General features: G+C 43.3%; 1 pseudogene; it reads right to left on the bottom strand.

The window, feature by feature from the left end:
• The window catches only part of LOC133102644 (vacuolar protein sorting-associated protein VTA1 homolog), a 42,108-nt pseudogene extending 26,828 nt beyond the window's left edge, over positions 1-15,280 (bottom strand).
• Positions 15,281-21,750: the final 6,470 nt, after the last annotated feature.

The raw sequence follows: 21,750 nt of genomic DNA, 5'->3' as shown, positions 1-21,750 counted from the left end.
AATGCCATCATGAGGTATGTTACCTCCCGCATTAAGTACTGTCAGAAATTAAGGGACTATCCCCAGTTGTGTTTGTTCCCTGAGAGTTAGGAACAAACCCATAGGAAATGTGGTTTTTTAGAAGATTGTACATGATCCACCGTCTTGGCAGAAGCCATGTGACTAATACACGTGCACTGTGTGTATCTTGAATACTTCCTTTCTTGAAGTTGTCTTCTCAGCTAATATTTTCCTATTTTTAGGGCAGTGGCTCAATCCTCTAAACATAGTCTCTCTAAACTGTAAATCAATAGAAAGACTTTCTATGTCATTAAAGACATTTTCCTCCTTTTCCTGATCCTACAGGATGGTGTAAATTTCCTCACGAGATAACTATTTCACTCGACGCAATGTTGTGATATTTTTTAAAGTTTTTCCATACACGTCTCTAAGGAAGAGTAGAAAATAAATGCTAAAAAAGTACCCCCCAACATCCAGACAAGTCATGAGATGATCCACTATCTTTTTTCTGCCAGAGAAACTGGCCAGTAATAGAAGATTAAGTAAAATTCATGTCTGTTAAGTAGTTAATAAATTAAACTAATAAATTGTGATTACTGCCACTCCCTCCTAATTCATCCATATTGAATGAATAACCCATACTTCTGAACCCATAAGTTAAAAGAAAATAATTATTTAATAATTTCAAGTTTCTACTTGAAGAGGTAAACCATAAACATGAGACAAGTAAAGAAAAGTGTAAGTCCCTATTATAATTATAAGACAGTATTTGCAAATGTGTATTGTCTCTGCTTAGGAATAGAACATAAGGAAAATATCCCTGATGTTTTCTCTAAATAGCAAAAAGGTCATTCCTCTGCCTTTTCAGTATGTTTATCCAACCTGTTATTTTCAGAAATCTTCTTTGGTAGCCTAAATAAAGTTGTTTAAATATTTGCTAAATCTGATCCTCTAGTCTTTCAACCTCAGGTTATGTCCATAAAAGTTGAGCATTTTAAAATTTGCTGGTTTCTGACTACTTTGAATCCTAACTCCCTGAGTTAGACACTGAGGACCCAGGGTAAATTTACTGGCATTAGATGAAGTATTCATAGTGAAGTGTTTACTTGTACCATACTTGTAAAATGCTCATCCACAAATATCATTCCCCACGATAATCACAGAATGTAGGAAAGTAGGTGCAGTTTATAAGTCTTGGAAGATTTATAAATAACCATTTATGCTTAATAATGAACATCAAAGCCCAAAATATCATGATACAAATAATTATCCTTTGCTTCTCACATTGAATGTCTAATAATGTTGTCTTGAATCCAAAGATAAAATTTCCTTTTGGAAAGTCTTCAAAAATGTTAAACATCAAACATATGTGTACATGCATGTTCTCTGCAGCATTTTTTCAGCCAAGAGATTGAAACCACAATTTAGGGTATTTTCTACCAGCTGGTGAGTGGATAAACAAATACAGTCCATCCACCTTCTGGGATGTGATTCTGCCACAAAAAGGATTGATGCACTGACACAGGCTACAATGTGGATGAGCTTTGAAACCATGATGCTCAGTGAGAGAAGCCAGAAACAAAAGGCCACATAGAGCATTATTCCATTTATATGAAATGTCCAGAATAGGCAAATCCATGGAGACAGAAAGCAGATTGGTGGTTGTCAGGGGCTGGGAAGGGGGAGTGACTGCTTAAAGGGCATGGGGTTTCCTTTTGGGAGATGGGAGTGTTTGGGGACCAGATAATGGTGGTGGCTGTACAACATTGTGAATGTATTAAAAGCCACCATTTTTTTCACTCTAAAATGGTTAATGGTATATCTTCTGAATTTCATCTCAATAAAAAAATATCTTAGAGGCCTTGAGTCAGAAAGGTCACAAAGAATTATAAAAAATTCCAAGGGCAGAGGCAGCGCAGCAAGATGGAGAGTCTGCCAGCCCAAGAGCGAGGACGCTTTGGTCCAAGTTGAGGCCCCGCCACTGACCAGCAGCACCTCACCAGCTATATCCCGACCGTCATGAGATGAACCACATCAGCCCTCACACCTTAGGCACAGCTGCGAGTGTGAATGATGTAAGTACACACAGACTCTTGCACTTTAAAACTACATAAACATGCAAACTGAGCTACACAGACACACAAACACACATACATCCAAACACGGTACTGTAAGGGCCATCGTTTTTCAAGGAAAGAATATATACACCACTCAGAATACTCGCTTCTCACGGGTGTGCTGGGTAATATTTCCAGCAAGGAAAGTAGGTATTTGGTGGGATGGTAATTTATAGAAAACATTGCAATAATCTCTTTACCCAAAGCTCTTCTAAGAAGACAAAATACCTTTGATGTGTTTGGATGGCCAGTGAGTCACTATGATCATTGGGGGATAACTATTGACTCATAATTGTGTCATCTTCCAGTATTTTGTGAATTGCTCCAAATCCAAAGCAAAAATCTTAGGATTTAAAAACATTTGAAACATTCGTTTTTTGCTCCTAATACCTTTACATTATGTGCGGGAATAGGGCACTGAGAGACCAGGTCGGGGCAGGGAGCTGCTCTGGAGGCCCCGTGAAGGTGCACCTGGGGGCAGGTGACGTGAATGATGTGAAACCATCGTGTGTCTGAAGGATCAGTGTCCAGCCACAAGCAGGACAAGGACGAAATTTAAGAAAAACACTCCACCTCTCATTATCCGCAAGAAGGTGCCTATATTCAATACTTAATAGACAAAATGATGAGAATGAGGAAAATATGCATGGGCTTAGCTTTAAAGCTTCTAGAAAAACAATGCAAACAGGAAAGCAATAAATGCAGGTCTTTCCATGACGATGCTGATGATGGTTTAGAAATCTCTACACGTAAATGGAGAAAAACATCTGAGGTCGTCCTCCTTCCTTCACAAAATGTCTCAATTTAAATAAACCAGAAAGAGCTCAGGGTTGAGAGAATAAAACTGTGTGGTTTTCAGCCAGTCCCTTAACTTCCCAGAGTCCAGAGTCTTTGTTTTCTGTAAAAGGGGAAAATCACACCAGCCCCCAGGGCCACGAAGTAAATTATGAGAGCCAGCGGGAGTGAGTTAGCAAACATTTCTAAATGCATCACAAACAGTAAGTCATTTAAATCTCCTACCAACATGAGGGGCAGGTCCTATCATTATTCTTATTTACAGATGAGGTAATCAAGGAAGGAAGGGAACTGAGTTGCCCAAGTTCACAAAGAAGTAAGAATGGAGCTGGGATCTGAACCCAGAACCCAGGCAGTTAGGCTCTAGATTCTGTGCTATCAACCACCATGCTATGTGCAAAGAAAAATAATTATATGTCTATATATCCATATAATATGTTATAAATACATACCAAATACATATGTGTGTATACAAAATACAGTTTAAAATTAAATTATTAACAAATTATCACTTTTATTATAATTAATCCCAAATCTACTTGGAACAAGAGCAGAAGAATGCCAAATTTGGGTGGTCTCCTTAATTTTTGTTATTGGCAGAGACACAGACACACACACACAGAGCCATCTAGGCATAAAGCTAAAATAGTAACAACAGATTTGATTAGATTCTCTAATGCACATGGTTACTGTAGTTTGTTTTTCTAAATGCACATAAATACTGTATTTATTGGTGTCTCTCTAAGGCTATACATGAATATCTGGAATTCCTGTCTTTATATCTGGTTTTATTCCTATATAAATGAGAGATGTAGCTTTGACCGCCTCATTGGATTGCAAAATCAAGGTGCTTGAGGCCAAACCAAAGTACAATTTCTTTCAAGAGACATAGAACACGGTGGCCAGTACCTCGAGCCCACAGACAGTCTCACGATATGAAATGAAGTCATGTGAATGGAGCAGGGACAGTAGGTGGCAGTCGTCACCTCCCCTGGTATTTTCCTTCTTCCTTTTTTCCAACATCGTTGATGACAGGGCAGAGCTCTCAGGAGTGAAGTCAGCAGAGAACTTTGATAGCAATTTCCACGGGGCCCCAGATAGAGCCACGCAGACGACCCTCAGCAGGCGTCGGGCCCTTTCAGCAGTGGTCTCAATAGAACATACAGAAATAAGATGATAAAAGGTGAGTGAAAACAGAACAATGAAAGGTATGTAAATTCTTTTCTAAATAATCTGGGTATAGAGTGAGATGGGAACACACCCTTCTGCCTTTCTGACTTGGGTAGACCAGCACTCCTTGTATCTGAGGCCTGATGGTCCTGGGGCTGCATTTCTCTGTTCACTGGGATGAACATGTCTCCAAGTTCAGCCACGACAAAATGTGGACTCCTGACTCCAAGTTCATCCCAACGGTCCCTGGACGGATCTGGTGAGAGTGAGGATAACAAGCATCCCATGATGACACTGGGGAATAATTTCGTGTCTGAACTCAACTCGTGGTTTGTAGCACAATCTTTTAAATATAAATTTATTTTATGATACTAAAAGAGTTGTAAACAAAATAATTGGTTTTAATCAAGGAATTCCTGCAATATCCAGTTCCTTTGAGTATGATAAAAGGATTTTTTCCTCATAGAAACACATGGATTGTATGCACCCAAAATTCTTCAATGACACAATAGGGTTACTCTCAATTTACCAGTAGAATAATAGAATTCTACTGAATGTTCTCTAAATCTCCAAATATTTTTTTAAAAACATGTGTTGCATAAATCATGATAAAAGAAAAACAAGCATGTGCTCCCAATATTACTTGAATATTTCTTCGACTGGAGCACATGATGTTGGTTGAGAAGATACACATCATGTGGAATCAATCTCACAATTTATTTGGAATCTTCTCAGAAATGCAATATGCCAATCATGGAATAGTTCAATATCGAGCAATGTAAGTAGAATGCTATCAAATATAAAATATTTAATTGGGAGGGGACCATCTAGAAATTCATCAAGGAGGAATCAAAGAGTATTTCTACGGTGTCCCAACCAGCCCCTGCCCTTTGGAACCACCTCAATCCACCCATTTTCTGCACTACCACCAGCTCATAGCGAGGACACGACAATTTGCAGGAATGTCCCGGGGTCTCTGCTTGTCTTTCTTCAACCAGATCATCTTCCAATTCTATCAAAATCAGTCTCTGAGTAGTTGGTTTTGGGAGAAACTTGAGTTTGCTTTTGGACCCAGGGATCTCATGTCCATACTTGTTTTTCTCTTGTTTTGCCCCTTTTGCTCCTAGAGTTTCTCATGACCCCCTGAAGAAGCTGAGCTGTGGCCTGGAGGAACCATACCCATCACTGCCCACCACGTCTTGCTAATGTGAGGTCCAGCCACTGTGAAGCAGAGGGCAGAACTCAGATATTTGACCAGAACCCACAGTCCCAGAGTCTTCCCTTCCCCGTGTCAGCCCCTCATCCAGGCTCCCCCTTTGCCTTGAACTGGGAGCATGTGGCCATGCAAAGAGAGCACAGCATCCCTTTCCCCCTTTCTGCTCATATTCCAGAGATGAGGGTGGGTTACGTAGCCTGAAGTTGATGCAGGTGTTGCAAGATCGTTGTCAGTTCTGCTGTCCTGTCTCTCGTTTCCTCCCAGGAAATGGGAGGGGGGCGGAAAACGTCTCAGTTTCAGCACAGCTGGGTGACTTGCAGGAACTCAGCGCCTGACGTTTGCTGGTCGGGGAGCAGTGCCGTGGGGTGTCTAGCTCTGTATCCCCTTCAGAGAGGAATTCTGTTTCAGACCAGCTCTGTCAGAAGTGGGATCCACGTCCCACAGAGTTCCCCAAGGTTTAGATTAGTCCAAATCTAATTCACTTCACCTCTGCTGCAGTCACTTTCCGTGGGTGAGCCAAGGACAAAAGCCATTAGCTGACGTCAGCCACTCCCAGCAGACACCAAGTCCTGCACGGGACAGAAAAAATTCTACGCAGTAATTCATCTGCCAACTGCAAGACAACCTCCACTTAGCAGCCAATGTCTTCAACCCAAGCTGTTCAGCACCAGTGACTCATGCGGCAAGAGTGAAAATCAGGGCCACAGTCACGGGGTGAAAATATCACAAGCCAGGCGCACCCCGGTGTTCAAGAGCTCACACATCCCTCATCCTTCCATAGCAGTAAATTACCCTGAAACAGGAGGAAGGTGTGTTATTAATTATTTCTTTTCTACTGACTTTTTTGTAAATGCACTCTGATTTCTAAGACGTACAGCCCACAAAATAAACTCTCCAAGTGCTTGATCTGTGCCTAAGTCAGAAACCCAGGTTGGTCCTATGTGCCTTACTGGCCATACCCAGTAGGTAACTACATCCCAAAGGTACTTTCTTTCTAAAGATCCCGTTAATTTTCTTTATTGCCACTGCCTGATTCTGATCCTCTTGCCCAGATGCAGAGGTGGACTTGCCATGAAGCTCAAAGAGTTTAAGTTTTAAGATTTCTCGCCTGGTGTGTGTGCTTGTGCATGCGTGCATTTCACCTGCAAAGGTGAGATACTTTCATAGCAAGTCCTTGAGACCACTCTGTCTTCTCTGCTCAGTGTTAGGTGGCATTGGAGTGACCCTGGGCATTCTTGGGCATCAGTTAGAAGGGTCTGGACGGGGAGCATCTGGTTCTGGCTTAGTGGGATGGATGGTGTCGTCTCCAGGTATCTCTATGTGTGGTAAGCCATTGCCAAATGTCCTAGAGCAGGAGTGGCCTCCAAGAATAGACCTGCATCCTGCTGTATTGACACTTACATACTCACTTTTATACCTAATTTTGTACACATGATATTAATTCTTTATTTCTTTTTGAGAGGGCCCTTTAAACTACATAAATTTTAGGTTCCCCAAACCAGGGCCTGCATGACCAGGACCCCTGCCAGGCTGGAGGCTCCCCCTCCCTCTACAGTCAGGGTCATCCGTCTAAGGTGCAGATCTGGTGTTGCCGTCTTTCACAGCCTCTTAAAACCCTTCATTTGTTCCCCATCCAGACTCCCTCCACCGGCACACAAATCCCTTCAGGACCTTGTTTCTGCCTTTATTCTGTCTTGCTTCCTCTTCCTCAGCTATACTCCCCACCCACGTGACACCCCCCGAGTGAGCAGCGTCCTCATCTTAGCCCCCAGTAACGCAGGAATGCTGGGCTCTGGGGGGTCTTCACCAGCCCAGACCCCCTGAGTCCACAAAGTACCTCGGGCCTTTCTTAGGACCCAGCTCAGCACCTGTTTCTTTCTCCACTCCTGTGCCTCTGTGTCCACTGTTCCCGGGCGTCTGAGAGCTGGGCTGGCTGAGATTTTCAGGCAGAGGAACTAACTAGTTGGTGAGGGAATCTGAATAGTGTTTAAGGAAGGAGACCAAAGGTAAATCGTATTTCTATTTGGGCTTATTCACAGGGTGACCACCGTATCTCCCTTTCCAGGCCTGTCCCCGTTCACGCTTGTGGGGCAGTGGGATTATTAACAGCAGCTTCAGCCGCTTTCAGAAGTGTCCCCAACCTGGATGATAAATATACGGGCACCATACTTACACACCACAGTTACACACACACACAAACTCACCATGGAAATAAAGACACCTCTATTGTGTTGTCATCAACATTATTATTGTCATTATCATTGGTATTCTCAGTGTGGACATTATTTAAAATAACTTAATTTTACATAAGAAACAGTTCAATAAACTGCAGCAGTATAAGACTGTTTAAGAAATAAAGTGTGATGGAATTTAGAAATGTAGCAATTTTGGTTCCCTGGGAGGAAGCATTAAAACCCATGAGCATGCGACAAGTTTGGATCATCCCATAAGAGACCGTAATTATAATCCTTTAAGTTATAAGACAAAGAGCCAAAGCTTTAACTGTGACACAAAGGAAAACTATGTCTTTTTCCCTGTATTTGCCCTTCAACCAAGAAGTAAAAACTTCCTCTGGGCATTTAGGGAAATCAGGGACAGCCACATAAAATCATAATCACAGAATCAGAGAGTGTATGTAGGTTGTGCTTTGCTATGTGGACACACATAGTAAATTTTCCTGTTATTAAACAGGATTCTTGTATTGACAGAAACTATAGATTATAAGGCAAAGTCAATCCTCTTGTTTTTCCTAGTACTTGTCATCCAGCCCAACCACAGTCTACATGAGCTCACCCTAATGGCAACTAGTTCTTTCTCCTTTTCCATGTATTTATATAATTTTCCCCATACTAACTTCTCCAAAGATAACAAGAAAGTTACTGCCACACACACAAAAAATCGCATTCTCATCAAATGTTTGAATATCTTTACCAAAAATAAATGTACTTCTTTTTCCTAAGTATTCCAGTTCTGCCATTAAAGTAGATAACCACCGAGAAATAACAGTGAGGACCAGCAACACACATAGGTCCCCATGCAGAGGGAGTACCCCCAAAAGTGACCAGGGCTCGTCTTTCCGACTAGGGAACAACGAATACTGTGATAGCCATAAGGTGCTGGCATCTTCCCCAAATGCAGAAGAGGTAACCATTCCACTGAAGCGCCCACAGCATGTGCTGTGATTCCTGAAACAAGTATAGGGTAACAAAGACAGAATCTCGATCAAGACATAATTGAGTGTCTGTGCCGGTTGCCAGGAGGAATAAAAAATGAAAAACACATGATCCCTACCCTCCAAGAGTTTAATATCTATTTGGGTAGATTTAAACAAGTATATAAATTATTATACAGCAAACCACAATATAAATACCTTAAAGAAAACTAAAACGTTCTTCAAAGTAGCACTTTTAGACAAATATATGCTCCTCAAGTTATTAGGGAAGAAAAAAGTACATGGATATGCTTCCTGCTAAGAAAAGCAGAGATGCAAGATTCAAAAGTAAAATAACAGAAAGGCCACCAGAATAACCCAGGTGGTGCAGTCAGAGCCACAACCATCAGGATGAACTCGTGTCTCACTTACTCCAGAGACTGATGGATACGCAGAGAAGAAGTGCAAATATGTTACATGTGTGATGGATCTAACATAGGAGCTAGTGTGCATGTACCATCACTACACACTCACCCGTCTCCTCTCTGTCAGCCAAGATGACTTAGAGGCAGTGGCACCTCACCAGCCACAACACCCACCCAGTGCCCAGACCTTGGTGTCTAAACTCCATTCTCCACGAAAAGCCACCAGAGCTCCTTGGAGAAATGACTGATTCTAAGACTGACTGCGGCAGGAATTGTACAGGATGAGTCTGGAGCTTCTTATAATGTCAGAAGGTAAAGAGGGAGCAGGTCAAAGGGACCCAGGAGCCAACTGAAGGAGCCCCCAGTGGTCAAAGCTGGGACAGTTTGAACAACAAAATAAAGTCGTGTTGGATCATAATCCAGAGCATAAAATAAATACCCACCAGTCCACACTGATATAAACACACGATGGAATAAACAAAGGGGGGAGAGTAGACCAACCCATGCACAAGAATTCCAAGTAACTTATGAAGATGTTCCCAAGTGTGGGCTGTGCACAGTGACTCCCTTCCAAAGAGGACAGTGTGGGGAGGGGACAGGAGACGCCTGGCAAACACCAGAGGGTGAGACCTGCTCATCGTATGGCTTCACGAGCCGATGCGTGTTGACTGTGAGCCTCCTGCTCCCAAGCACCTCCTCCCACTTCTTGGCGATTCAACAGTGAAGCAAACCTGACTGATTCCAGTTTTGGGGGAGAAAGAAGGAGGTAGACACCGTTCAGGAAATGACATGTTTAGGAAAAGATACACAAATGCACGTATTTTATTATCGATGTGGGTGTTGGATTTCATTACTACATAGAGAATTTTCTTATATCAGCTTCCACTAAAATCAGTTCCGGAATCATGTTCTGACCTAAAGAATTTTGAAAAAAGAGCCTGGAATGATCTTCCGGCCTGTTCCCATGGAAAGGAATCAGCGTCACCAAGCTGGACAGTTGGCTTTGCTGAGCTCACAAATGACTGGGCTCTGAGCACTGGGAACAACTTCTTCTTGCTCACATGGTCATGTAGCTGTGAGGCAAGTGGCAGGGGACCCACAGGACCGGCTGGAGGACCAGCCTCGGGACAGGAGCACGTCCTTCTGCTTCTACGAGCCCATGCCTTGTCGGACCTCCCCTGGGGCTGACACTCTTCCACACGCAGGGCAAGGACCCCAGAAGGTCACTGGATGTGGCCCAACCATGAAGCCCCTTAGAGGGAGGCCCCACGAGTCACATGGCAGTGGGTAGAGATGAACCTGCTACAGACTCTGAAAATCAAGAAGGTTTGGTTTTATACCATGATAAACAGCTAGTTATCCAAAGGTTTAGAACAAGGATATAGTAAAAGCAGAGATTAAAGAGAATTTAATCTAGAAGCTGTTTGCAAGGAAAGGATGAAACCATGCATGGAAAGCACCCCTGTGTCTTATGCATCAAAAGAGACACAGACGCTTCTCAAAATATTTTAAGGGACATCTGACTAGCTAAACCTGATACCTTTGACTACTCAAAAATTTATGAATTCATGTGACTGTTTTCACCGAGGCTATGGAAACAGTCGGTGAGACTCAGGGTGGCTCCATGGCCAGAGCAGGATGAAGAAAACCCGGTGGGACCCTCTTCCTCCTCAATTCCCCCTCCTCAAAATTGAAAGAAGACGGAAAACTCTATCCTGAGAAAACTTTCATGCTAATTTAAAAGTATATAATTCACAAAATATATTTATTTAGAACTCCAAATAAGAGTCTACTGTTATCACATTAAAACATGGAAATTACATACATTAGCTCACTGGGGGGAAGATAATTATTATTCTAGCTCTCAGGGTCTCATTCATGTCTTATTCTCAGGCTGGGGGGAGACACTGCCCTATATATCATGGGTCAAAAACGTTACCCAGGGAGCTGTTCTAAAGATCTAACACAGACTGAAAAATGTTTACATATGGAACTCAACCCACTAAAATTTTTCATGTACATTGTGAAATGTTCTCTTGAATCAATCCTGCCATCCTCTCTCTCCCTCTCCCTCTCACTTGCTTGTTGAAGGAATACGTAGTATTTATTGTGCACACATGTTTAGAGATAGATCCACCTTCATGAGGAAACTAGGTGTCAATCTGCAGCCAGGAGCTGGCTTCTGTCCCACGTCCGGGCGCCTGTGTGGGGAGAAGAGGTCGAAGGTGCTCAGGGAGACGCTCACACCCCCCCGCCAGGTCCACGTGGCTGCCGGGGCCAGCGCGCCGTGCGTCCGCCAACGGGACTGGACTTCATCCAAGGCCCGTCACCCATGGAAATACTCACCTGGTGGGGGAGGCTGGCTTTGGTCCGTATTCATTTGGATTTTCTTTGTTGTTATTTTTGGGGTGGAATTTCTCCCTGAGCTGAGGGATTATGGCAGTTGGGAGAATATTGGCTAAGTTGTTTTGTTTTCCACTCATATTCTTACTAAGAAATACATTGGCTTTAAAGTACTAAACTTGGACTGACTTTGTTCTTCTGCTGCTTTGGTCCTTTGAGACAATAACAGGGCAAACTATACTCCAGACTTCACTTCTGAATCCTTTATTGTCTCCATCTCAGACATACCTTCGCAAACTAGTGGAAGGGTGATCTGGCACGTCTGAGTCAGGGAGCAGAGCGGCCTCTGACACAGCTGTGCCAGGACCCCGGACCCCAGACCCCACCCCTCCCACGAGGGCTCCTGTAACAAGTATTGCCGAGTAGCAAGACCTCACCAAGGGGTGGCTCTGCTTGTTTTCCAAGTCTGGGCTTCATTCTTCACTCAGCTGGTTGTTATTACTGCCTTTGCAGTAGCAGTGAGAGCTTAACTGTGGCCAAGTGTCTGAATTTGACACAGACCCAGCCAAAATTCAATCTGCCACGTCCAAAAGGAGGTGAGAGGAGTGGAAAGAGATGTGGTTTCCACGCTGCTCGTGTCTCTACCGTTCTGAGATGGAACATTTAAAAAATCCCCAAGGTACTGTGCGTTTAATTAAAGTAGCATCAGTGAATCTTAGAGGTGATATTTGCTTTTCCAATTCATTTTTATGCTGCAAGAGAAAGAAAAGGAAGTCAGCTCAGAGTAAGTTAATGAAGAATCCGGGAAAAGAGAGCCCCTGGGGTGGAGTCTCCAACAGCCGTGTCAAAGCCAACCTGGGTCCAGCGTGGGAGTCATGGCTGGGTCACTCGTCCACCAGGTTTCAGATGCACAAAGCAATGAAAATGAAGGCTGTGCTTTGTACCCACGGCAAGTCAGGAAGGCAGTTCTTCCAGGGGGACGCTGTTGGCTGTGGTCCCTGGGAACCCAGTGACTCCTGCAAAGGCAAACATGCACGTGGTTGCTGGAAACAAGGGGAGATGCAGGGTCCCTCCGCAGAAGCTGCTGGTCACAGGGACTGTTAACCCACGGCCGCTCCACGTCCCATGTGAACACACCACATCCCATGTGAACACACCACATTCAGCTGAACTGCTCCACTTCATTAGTGTAGCTTTGACACTTCCTGTTGTTACAAACGACACTGTAATGATCAGTAGTGTACAAATATGCACCAATCTACTGTATGTTTCAAGGCTTCTGCCCTTCATGACAAAGTTCCCTGAACTGCTTTCTTCCTGAAAACAAGTAAAATGTTGAATGCAATTTTAAAATTATCTTCTTTAACGACATTGCTGAGCTCACAAGGAAGTAAGGAGCCCTCCATGGCCCAAGATTATGCACAGGTGAGTCCATGGGCCGAGGCCAGCCATGGCTCTGGCCACCTGACAAGCCTGGTGGCCTGTCCAGCTCCTGTAACCACTGCTCCCACAGGCCCCTGGAGCCAGACACCTCCTCACGGTGGGAAGGAGGCTTCAGAGGGCCACAAACGACTGCAGAGGAGGGAAGTCACCTCCCATAAGGACTGAGCCAGGGGCCAGGCTCTCACTACCTCCAGACACTTCAGTCAGGAGCTCCTTCAGGGCGACCCCAGGCTGTGGGTCACACTTCGTCCTCACTGACCCATTTTTCATTTTTTAAATCTCGTTGTTCTATCAGTTGCCAAGAGAGGAGTGTTAAAATCTTACCCTGGTTATGGAATCATCTATTTCAGTTTTTCACTGGCTCAGTTTTGCTTCATGTATTGGAGTATTTCTCAACAGGCACCTTTATAATTATTGACTTTCTGATGAAGAGAAGCTCGTTCTACCACAACACAAACTCCCTATATCTCTGGCAATACTCGCCATGTAGAAGTTTATTTTCTCAGATATGAATACACTTTACTCCAATGACTTATTCTTAACATTTGCATGATTTACCTTTTCCCACCATTTCCTTTCAGACTCTCCTTGTCTTCTTATTAAAAGTTTGTCTCTTGTAGGCAGCATATAGCTTGGACTTGCTTTTAATCCATCCTGACAATCTCTGCCTCTTATCTGCAGTGTGTAGACCATTAACATTTAATGTAATTACTGATAAGATTTAGCTCAGTCTACCATTTACTATCTGTTTCTGTTTTTCCCCTCTGGTTTTTGTTTTTTATTTTACACGCACACACACACATCTTTCATAAATATGTCTTTCATAATTCTTTTGGATCCATGGAATGCAGAGGAAGAGAAATAAGTATTAAGTTTCTCACAACTAATGTGTTTTGGGCCATCTCTTCTTATGACCTCTTCAGTTTTTGTTCCATAGAAATTTATTCCATGTTATTTGGTGCAGGAAAATCTAGAGATGTTAAAAGTGCTCTTAATTTTTGTGATTTTAATAAGCATGGGATCCCAGGTTTTGAGAGGCTTGAAAGTTATATAATCTGGGGAACCTCTTTAAGAAAATTATGCACATAAAAGAATAACATAAATTAACGTTTTAAATATGACAGCTACCACAAGCATCACACAATCTGGAAAAAAGCATTTTTTTTTTTCAATTTAAGGGCACAGTACACCTCTACACAACTCTAACTACATTTTCTGGCTGATTACGGTCTTATCTTTTCTTCCTAAGTCTTCATATCATGACACTGGGTAAGTCAGCAGAGTGCATGGTTAGAGCATTTTTTGAAGTCACCCCAGCATTGGGACAGAAGTGACTGTGACTCCACTAGCCCTAATCAAATGCACCCCTGACCCCACTTCCCCAGAGCCTGACTCACTGCAGCAACCCCTGCATCCTGCCACGGTGGGAAACACAGGTGAGGGAAGTTGGGCTGGAAAGAGGCATGGTCTTTGCTGATTGCAGGTAATACCTTTTGAAAATTTCACAACACGTGATGATATGGGCATGCCACTGAGGACCCACCAGGTCCAGGGAAGAGCCTTAAAGCCTCAGCATCATTTGCTTCTCAGTAAATCCACTTCTGATAATGAATGAAATAAAACAACTAGCATGTCCTATGCTTCTTCCCCAGTCCTTCCCCAGGACTCCTCCGAGGCACCAGCATCTCCAAGTCTCCCCACAGGGTTGCATTTCCTGGCAACATCAGGTGCCAGCAGACACTGGGAGGAACATTTACAGTTTTAAAGAGATTGTTTAAATCAAAAACTCTCCCTTCATTTACTTGAACATTCATGCAACACTGTTCTCCAGTCTCTACTCCAGTTGCCAGAGACATGGCTGTGAATAAAACAGACAGGCTTCTTGCCCTGGTGGGTTTACAGTGTTGGGGAGTGAAGCAATTATTTTAAATAATCACTTACACAGCTTTTCACACTATTAGAAATTATTTTAGATACTGTCATTATTAAAACATCAGTCTAATATTGGCTGAAAAAGCAAAGCTCAATTCATGTTCCATTTCTAAGAGGTGTACCTAAAACAAAGCAACTCATAAAGGTTAAGATTTTTAAAAAGCACCAAATGATACAAGCAAAAAGAGAAGGGGCTGCCCACATTAATACTGTACGAAGTGTCAACCTAGGTATGATTAGTAAATATACCAGATAAAATTGTTTCTAATACAAATGAGTTAGACGCTGGCAAACTCAAGTCTACACCAACAGGATATGAATGTCTCCTTTCTGTTCAAGTCGGTACTGAAATAACCTCCCTCTTGCATCAACAACTAGAGAAATTGTCCAATTTCCGGGGTCTGGCACATGTTGAGTATTCTCCCAGACTGAGGCAGGGCCTTTACCATTTCCTACGTCCAATTTGCAAACTTAGAGCAGAAAAAAATAATGCTTCAAGTACAGGAGGCCGTAGATAATCATTGTGTTAAAATACATAAGTGCAGCAGCCTCCAGGCCTCCTGGGGCCCGTTGGTCTCATCCCCCGTCTCCCCACCACATACAGGCTCAGCAGTGCCCACAGGGGCTGCGTCCTCCGAGCTGTGTCCTCCAGTGGGTGGAAAGATGGTGGTTCCTGGTGGGCTGGCATCTCGGGACAAGGACACAGGCTTCCTGCTGCTTCTGAGAAGAGCTGGCCTCTGCGGGTGGACCTCACATGTAAGTGGGTAACAGAGAGGGACCGACCCCAGCCCACCCCTTCCTGGACGTGCTGCCCTTTGTTTTAGAGGGTGAAGAAGAGGTTTAAGATTTTTAAGAATTTGAATCCAAACACATCTGCCCCATTATTACTGGAACTTGCTCCAAGGATCTTATAAAATGTTGACAGCTATTTTGTTTTACAGCACATTTTTTAGTTTTTGGTGTTTTCTTTTCTGTTCCTTGAATCTTTAAACAGGAATTTGGTAGAGAACCTATAAGAAAACAGCCAGATGCAATCTTAAGCTAAAAGTTCTAATTAGAATTTTAAGAGCACTTAAGGATTTTACTCATTAGAGTAATTCCATGGTAAATCATTTAGAAAAGCAAAGTAACCTTTCATAAAGCAAATAACAACCCTTCACGCATCCATTCCATAAATGTTTCTTTTTACATTTTTAAGAGGCACTGTCCATCCTCGATTCCTGATTCAGATTCCATGTGATTTAAAATAATTGGGGTTTATTTTGTCACCTCACGCTGGCTGTGTGATGACCTCATTTATAACCGGCTCCATTTGAAAAACACGAGTAGCGCTGGTTAATTGTGTGGGAGAGGCTGCTCCAGGGAGTGGGGCAGGGCAGGTAGGACTCAGGCCTGAGGCGTCTCCTTAATGGTGTATTTCACGAACAGAAACATCCGCCAAGATGACAGCTGCCCTTAGGCAAGACCCTCCTGGGGAGTGGGGGCCAAGCCGTCTGGCGAAGGGAGTCACAGACCACATGAGCTGGCAGAGTGCGGGCTGCGGGTCCCAGCCCTGGCCGTGCAGCTGTCACAGCGCAGGAGGGAGGAGAGGGCCACAGAGAGCCCTGAGGGGTGGCCCAGCCCCGTGAAGAGCCTGCAGGCAAGAGGCCAAGGGGGAGGGTCCCAGAGGAGACCCTGCAGACAGGAGGAGGTGGGAGACCCCGACAGCACACCCAGGGCTGCAGGCGCCCTCAGTCCCTTGGCCGCCTTCACAGCAAACATGGAAAGCCAGGGTTGGAAACTAGCTCTAGTGTAGACAAAGGCTGGGCCAGAGAGCGTCTGAATTACAGTAACACAGCGATTCCCTGCAGGAGCTCGGTCACCATCATGTCCCCCACCCACCCAGCCCCCGGGGCCAGGACTCACTGTGCTTACACGGCCACCAGCAATAGTGTTCGCCCACCAGTTCCTGTACATTCTAATCACTTTACCATTTTTTGGCACGATAAACGAGACACACAACTACTCAGAACAAACAGCCGTTTCCTGTCCCTCCAGGCCTGGGGTCACCCCGGGCTGGGGCCTCTACCTGAGACCTGGGCTTCCAGCCGGCCTCCAGGTCTCGGGCTTGGACGTAAACGTCCCCCCAGAGGCCTTCGCTGACCCCAACAGTGGTCAGGGTCCTTCGTGGCCAGAACTTCTGGCTGTTTAGACCTCACGCCTTCCTTGCTTCCTCCCTCATGAGACCTTGAGCTGCTGAGGGCAGGACGGCCACACCCCCATTATAACCCAGAGGGTGTTCAAGACCCTGATGCGAGGTGGGTCTGCAGGTGTGTGTGGAGAAATGAGGGCTGGGGGGAGAAGGCCCAGCGTGTTACTCGGGAGAGGAAAGGTGGAGAGACACGGGTGCTCCAGGGGGACAGAAGGACAGATGCCCGGTTGGTACCCTTTGAAGGGAGGTGCAAGGAACAGCAGAGAAAAGCATCCTCCGGGCAGGAGCCAGCACAGAGCTGCCCTGCCTGGTCTGTGAGGCACTTGATAAAGGGCAAATAGAGCTTCATATTCAGAAAAAATATGACTAGCTTGACAGAAAACTGCTTTCAGCCATTTTTTGTAAAATAACTCAACATGCTCTAAAGCACAGGAACCAATCCAGTAACCTAACTAATGATACTGTCATGTCAGAGCTTCTGGCGAAGGAAGGAAAGGAGTTTCTCTGAGCCCCTTCACATCTCATTTGGAAGGAAGCCCACAGAACAGCTCCCCCGCTGGCCCTCCAGGGACGAGCTGGGATCCCCGCAGCCATGCACGCGGGAGGCTTGGCAAAATCGGAAACTCCTGGGAAACATTAGTGATGTTCGTGGAAGGAGCCACTGTATTTCCAGCAGTGGAAACTGGGCTTTTAATTTAATACATATCTGGGTCCCTAAAGTGCCCAGGAAGATCACTGGGGCTTAATAAATGTGTTTTTAGTGACTTTAAAGTTTTATAATATCACTACCTTGTTTGTTCATAAACCCGTGAAAGAAGGCAGAAACACCATTTTTCACCCACCAGTGTATCCCTGCACCTGGCACAGTGCCTAAAAAATCGTAGGCACTCAAATATTGTTGAAAAATAAAATGAGCATATGAATAAATATCATCGAAAACTCTGCATTACCCCATCTAGTTGATAGAAATAAGCATCAGTGAACAAATATTACCTCCTAAGAGAAGCAGAGTAGGTCAGTGCCCAGGGTGCAGGCACACCTGGAGGGTCTGCCTGCCCATCCCCCACCCCCAGGCCTGCGGAGGGTGGGACACAGCTCCCCACCTGCTGCACCGCCAGCCACAGCAGACTCGCCTGGGGCTGTGCCACTGGCCCAGGCTGTCACAATTGACAACTATGGCCATGGGTGGCTACATCCGGCTGGGAGGTCGTGAAGACTCAGGTAATTCTTTGAGGCTCACGTGCAGGAGAAATGAGAGACACTGCAGGGCAGGACGGAGGGAACAGAGGGCCTGCCTCGTTCAGACAGCTTCCCAGTTCCTAGAGCTCATCCTTCACCACATGCAGCGAGAGCCATTCTGAGGTTCTGCAGGGTTCCTGTTCTGAGTATCCGCAATAGACTTCTGGATCTTTATGCAAAATCTTATTTTTCTTAAAATAGCTAAGAGAGTGTGTTGTTTTTTCTTGTAATGAAATAACCCCGAGTAAAATGCAAGGAATAGCATCTAATCCAGTTACCTAACTACTCCCCAAATCAGTTCCTTTGGTTTTCTTCTTCAATGTAATGGAAAGAGATATCAAACTAAATAACAATTGACTATTGGCCTTTTGAATTTTATTTTGTAGCCACATTGCATTAATAGATCAAAATTTATAGGAAAATATAACCCCTAATCTAAATTCTAAAAACTAACTATAAACTGTCAACAAGGTTACATGTTTCTTCCATTTTCTTTCTATAAAATATGCACAAACTTCTCCCATTTTGTTGACTGCTGTGTCCCCAGCCCCTCCAGTGATGTCTTGATCCAGCCACAGTGCTGGATCCGGGGCAACAGTGCTCTGATGGTTTTTAGGTATGTGAACCAATTTAGTCCCTATTTTGCTTAAGACATTTTGCAATAGATTTTTGGAATATGTGACCAAAATATACCAATTACACAAATAATTGGTTTTTTCTTTAAGTGTATTAGTCCCTTAAACCATGTAGAAAACAAAAAGTACAGTTATAAGCTGTTGTTACAATAATACAAGCCTTTATAACTGCCTGTGTATTTACCTTTATTTCTCCACACAATTTTGAATTACTGTCTAGTTTCCTTTCATTTCATCTTGCAGGGGACTCACATGAACACTTCTTGCAGGGCAAATAGTGGTCACAAACTCCCTAGCTTTTGTTTATCTGGGGATGTCTTAATTTCTCCCTCACTTTTGAAGGAAAGTTTTGCTGGATACAGGATTCTTGGTTGACAGTTTTTTCTTTTAGCACTTTGAACAGATCAGCCCAGTCTTCTGGCCTCAAAGTTTCTGACGAGAAATCTGTCGATAGTCTTATTGAGGGTTCCTCGTGACAGATTTCATCTACCAGGTACTTTCTGCTTTCTACTTTCTGCTCTGCCAATTTCCCTGAATCCTCTACCTTAAGTAATCAAATACAACAGTTTTGGTGCTAGAGCCAGGACTCCAGCTGGTCTCATGGTGAAGAGGCTCTCAGACATTATTTCCACTCTCGTGTGCCCGGGGTTGTGGATCTCATGAAAAGCCTTACTCTGCTTCTGTGTAGAAAGAGGCATTTGGTCCCTAGTATCACTCATCTTGAGAAAAGGTAAAGTCAGAAACCATTGAGGAATTCTGAGCTATTGTGTGTCTTGACAGCAAGTAAGTTAATTACAGCTGACTAATAGAGCCAAGATTTAATTCTGGAGATTTATGTTGCCAGAGATCACAAAAATAGGAAAACAATTTTAAATACAAAAGGACAAACACTCCATCCATGCCATTCTAAGCAGGAAAGTATGAACAAGATAAGAAGATAAGCCAGTATGGAAGGCTTAGAATCCACATCAAGTATAATTTTTTAGACCAGGCACCTGCCATATACCATCTGTGTTCACCAATAACCCACTGAAGACAAAGATTCCGTTTTGGCATACATCAGAAAAAAATGGTAGAGTCACTGCTCTGTCTCAAATATAAGACCTCCTTGTAATATCTTTTCAACACCATGGCATCTTCTACTTTTGATCACCCAAGCCTCAGGCACGGGGTGTTACGAGACTAGGGTGCTGATGTGTAGGTCAGAACGGCAGGAAGAGTTGACACATTCTTAGTTTAGAGACAAGAACTTAGGTCATTAAAAATGAATGTGGTTAAAAGAATAAATGCAAATTTTCAGAACTAACAAAACTACATAAAATCCTCACAAAACTACCAAAGCAGCAATCGACAGACAACATCATACCTTGGAGAGTTAGAGTGATTTGTACCAGATGCAATGTTAGCAGTAAATACTGAACTGATTTTGCTGTTTGCTGTACTGTCAGTAGCAGGCTCGAGGGCTTAATTCAAACGCACACTGTCCAGAGACCACATGTGGGTTCCCTGCTGAGCGTCTGCTTCTTGACACCACGTCATTTCTTAAAGCCACAAAGTGAGCCAAAGGAAGGACTGACACTAAGAAAAGTGGGAAAAGAAATAAATAAAGGATCCTAGAAATAAAACATAATCATAACTGAGAGGAAAGGGCTGGAATCCAGACAGAGTAAAATACAAAATTGATACAAACGTTATATTTAAAAGAAAAGTCAAAAGTATCTTTACGAAATCATCCATTACCTACATTCATAGTGGAAAAATACAATAATGATCAATCTTTGAGCACTTAGTATATGTAGGGCTCTGTGATAGGCACACAATGAAGCAAGTTTGGGTCAAAAATCAAGGGAGTAATTATCAAGTAAATAATCATTTTTAAAACGGCAAAGGAAATGTTCAGTAAAAACTGTTAAAGCCAATATCTCTATGTGTTTTAATAATTCTCTTCAGCAGCATAGTGATCAACAACATTTAAATTAATTCAACATGTTTAGTAAAATAAACTCTCTACTTGAAAATAATTTGGAAATTTTACTATGTGAATTACTGTCTCTGATCTTAGTGAAATAATATCTTTCCTTTTTTTTCTTCCATCCTCTTTGATACCTTCTCCCATGTCCCCCCTACTTGAAAACCCACCCCAATTATGTTTTCTATACCTCTGTAAGTAGTTATCCATTAAAAGCATCATCGAAACCATTCCCCTAAGGATGAATTCTAGTCACTTCCACAAACATGCCTCTGTGAGTGCCCTTGTACATGTCCCCTGTAGACCTGCTCTGGGATGTGGATCAGGGTCATGAAGGCTGAGTCACAGAGTAGGAGCTGGCATGTTCTGTGCACTTTCCAGAAAGCTGAACCACGGTTGCTCTCACTAATGGTGATGAAACTTACCATAATTTAATAGCTTCATCAGCCCACATTTCTAGTCTCTTAATTTGTAAAACAAGAGGAGTAGACAAAATGACCTCAAATTTCACAAAAGTGATAAATTTACACGTATTTTAAAAATAAAATTGATATCTCAGAATTTGCATTACTACGTACTGTGTTTACCTCTCAACTATATCACATTAATGAGATATATTTGAATAAGCATTCATATATGGAGAATATATATATATATATTTATATACACACACACAGTTGACCCTTGAACAACACCGGAGCCTTGGGGCGCCTCTGTGCAGTCTAAAATCTGCATATAACAGTATAACGTATAGTCGGCCCTCTGTATACATGGTTCCTCCCTATCCATGGTTCTGCATCCACAAATCCAACCAAACATATCATGTATTTGTACTTACCATTGAAAAAACCCATGTATAAATGGACCCGCACAGTTCAAACCGTGTTGTTCAAGGGTCAACTGTATATATATATATAGTTCCGTATATATACAGTTTCTCATATATATATATATATGAGAAAACTCTGAGCACTGAGTGCAGTGGTATAAGCCAGGGTAATTAATGGTAGGCGGTGTAAGGTACGACTATATCTTATAGTTATCTATGTTATATCTTAGCGGTTTAGTAACATAAAGGTTTGTTTCTCCCTTGCATCACAGTTGACTAGGTGGGGGTTGGGAAA

The sequence above is a fragment of the Eubalaena glacialis genome, chromosome 12 (assembly GCF_028564815.1).
Source record: "Eubalaena glacialis isolate mEubGla1 chromosome 12, mEubGla1.1.hap2.+ XY, whole genome shotgun sequence".
Taxonomy (NCBI): domain Eukaryota; kingdom Metazoa; phylum Chordata; class Mammalia; order Artiodactyla; family Balaenidae; genus Eubalaena; species Eubalaena glacialis.
Note: the sequence above shows the minus strand (reverse complement) of the source record. Positions and strands in the feature narration are given on the sequence as shown.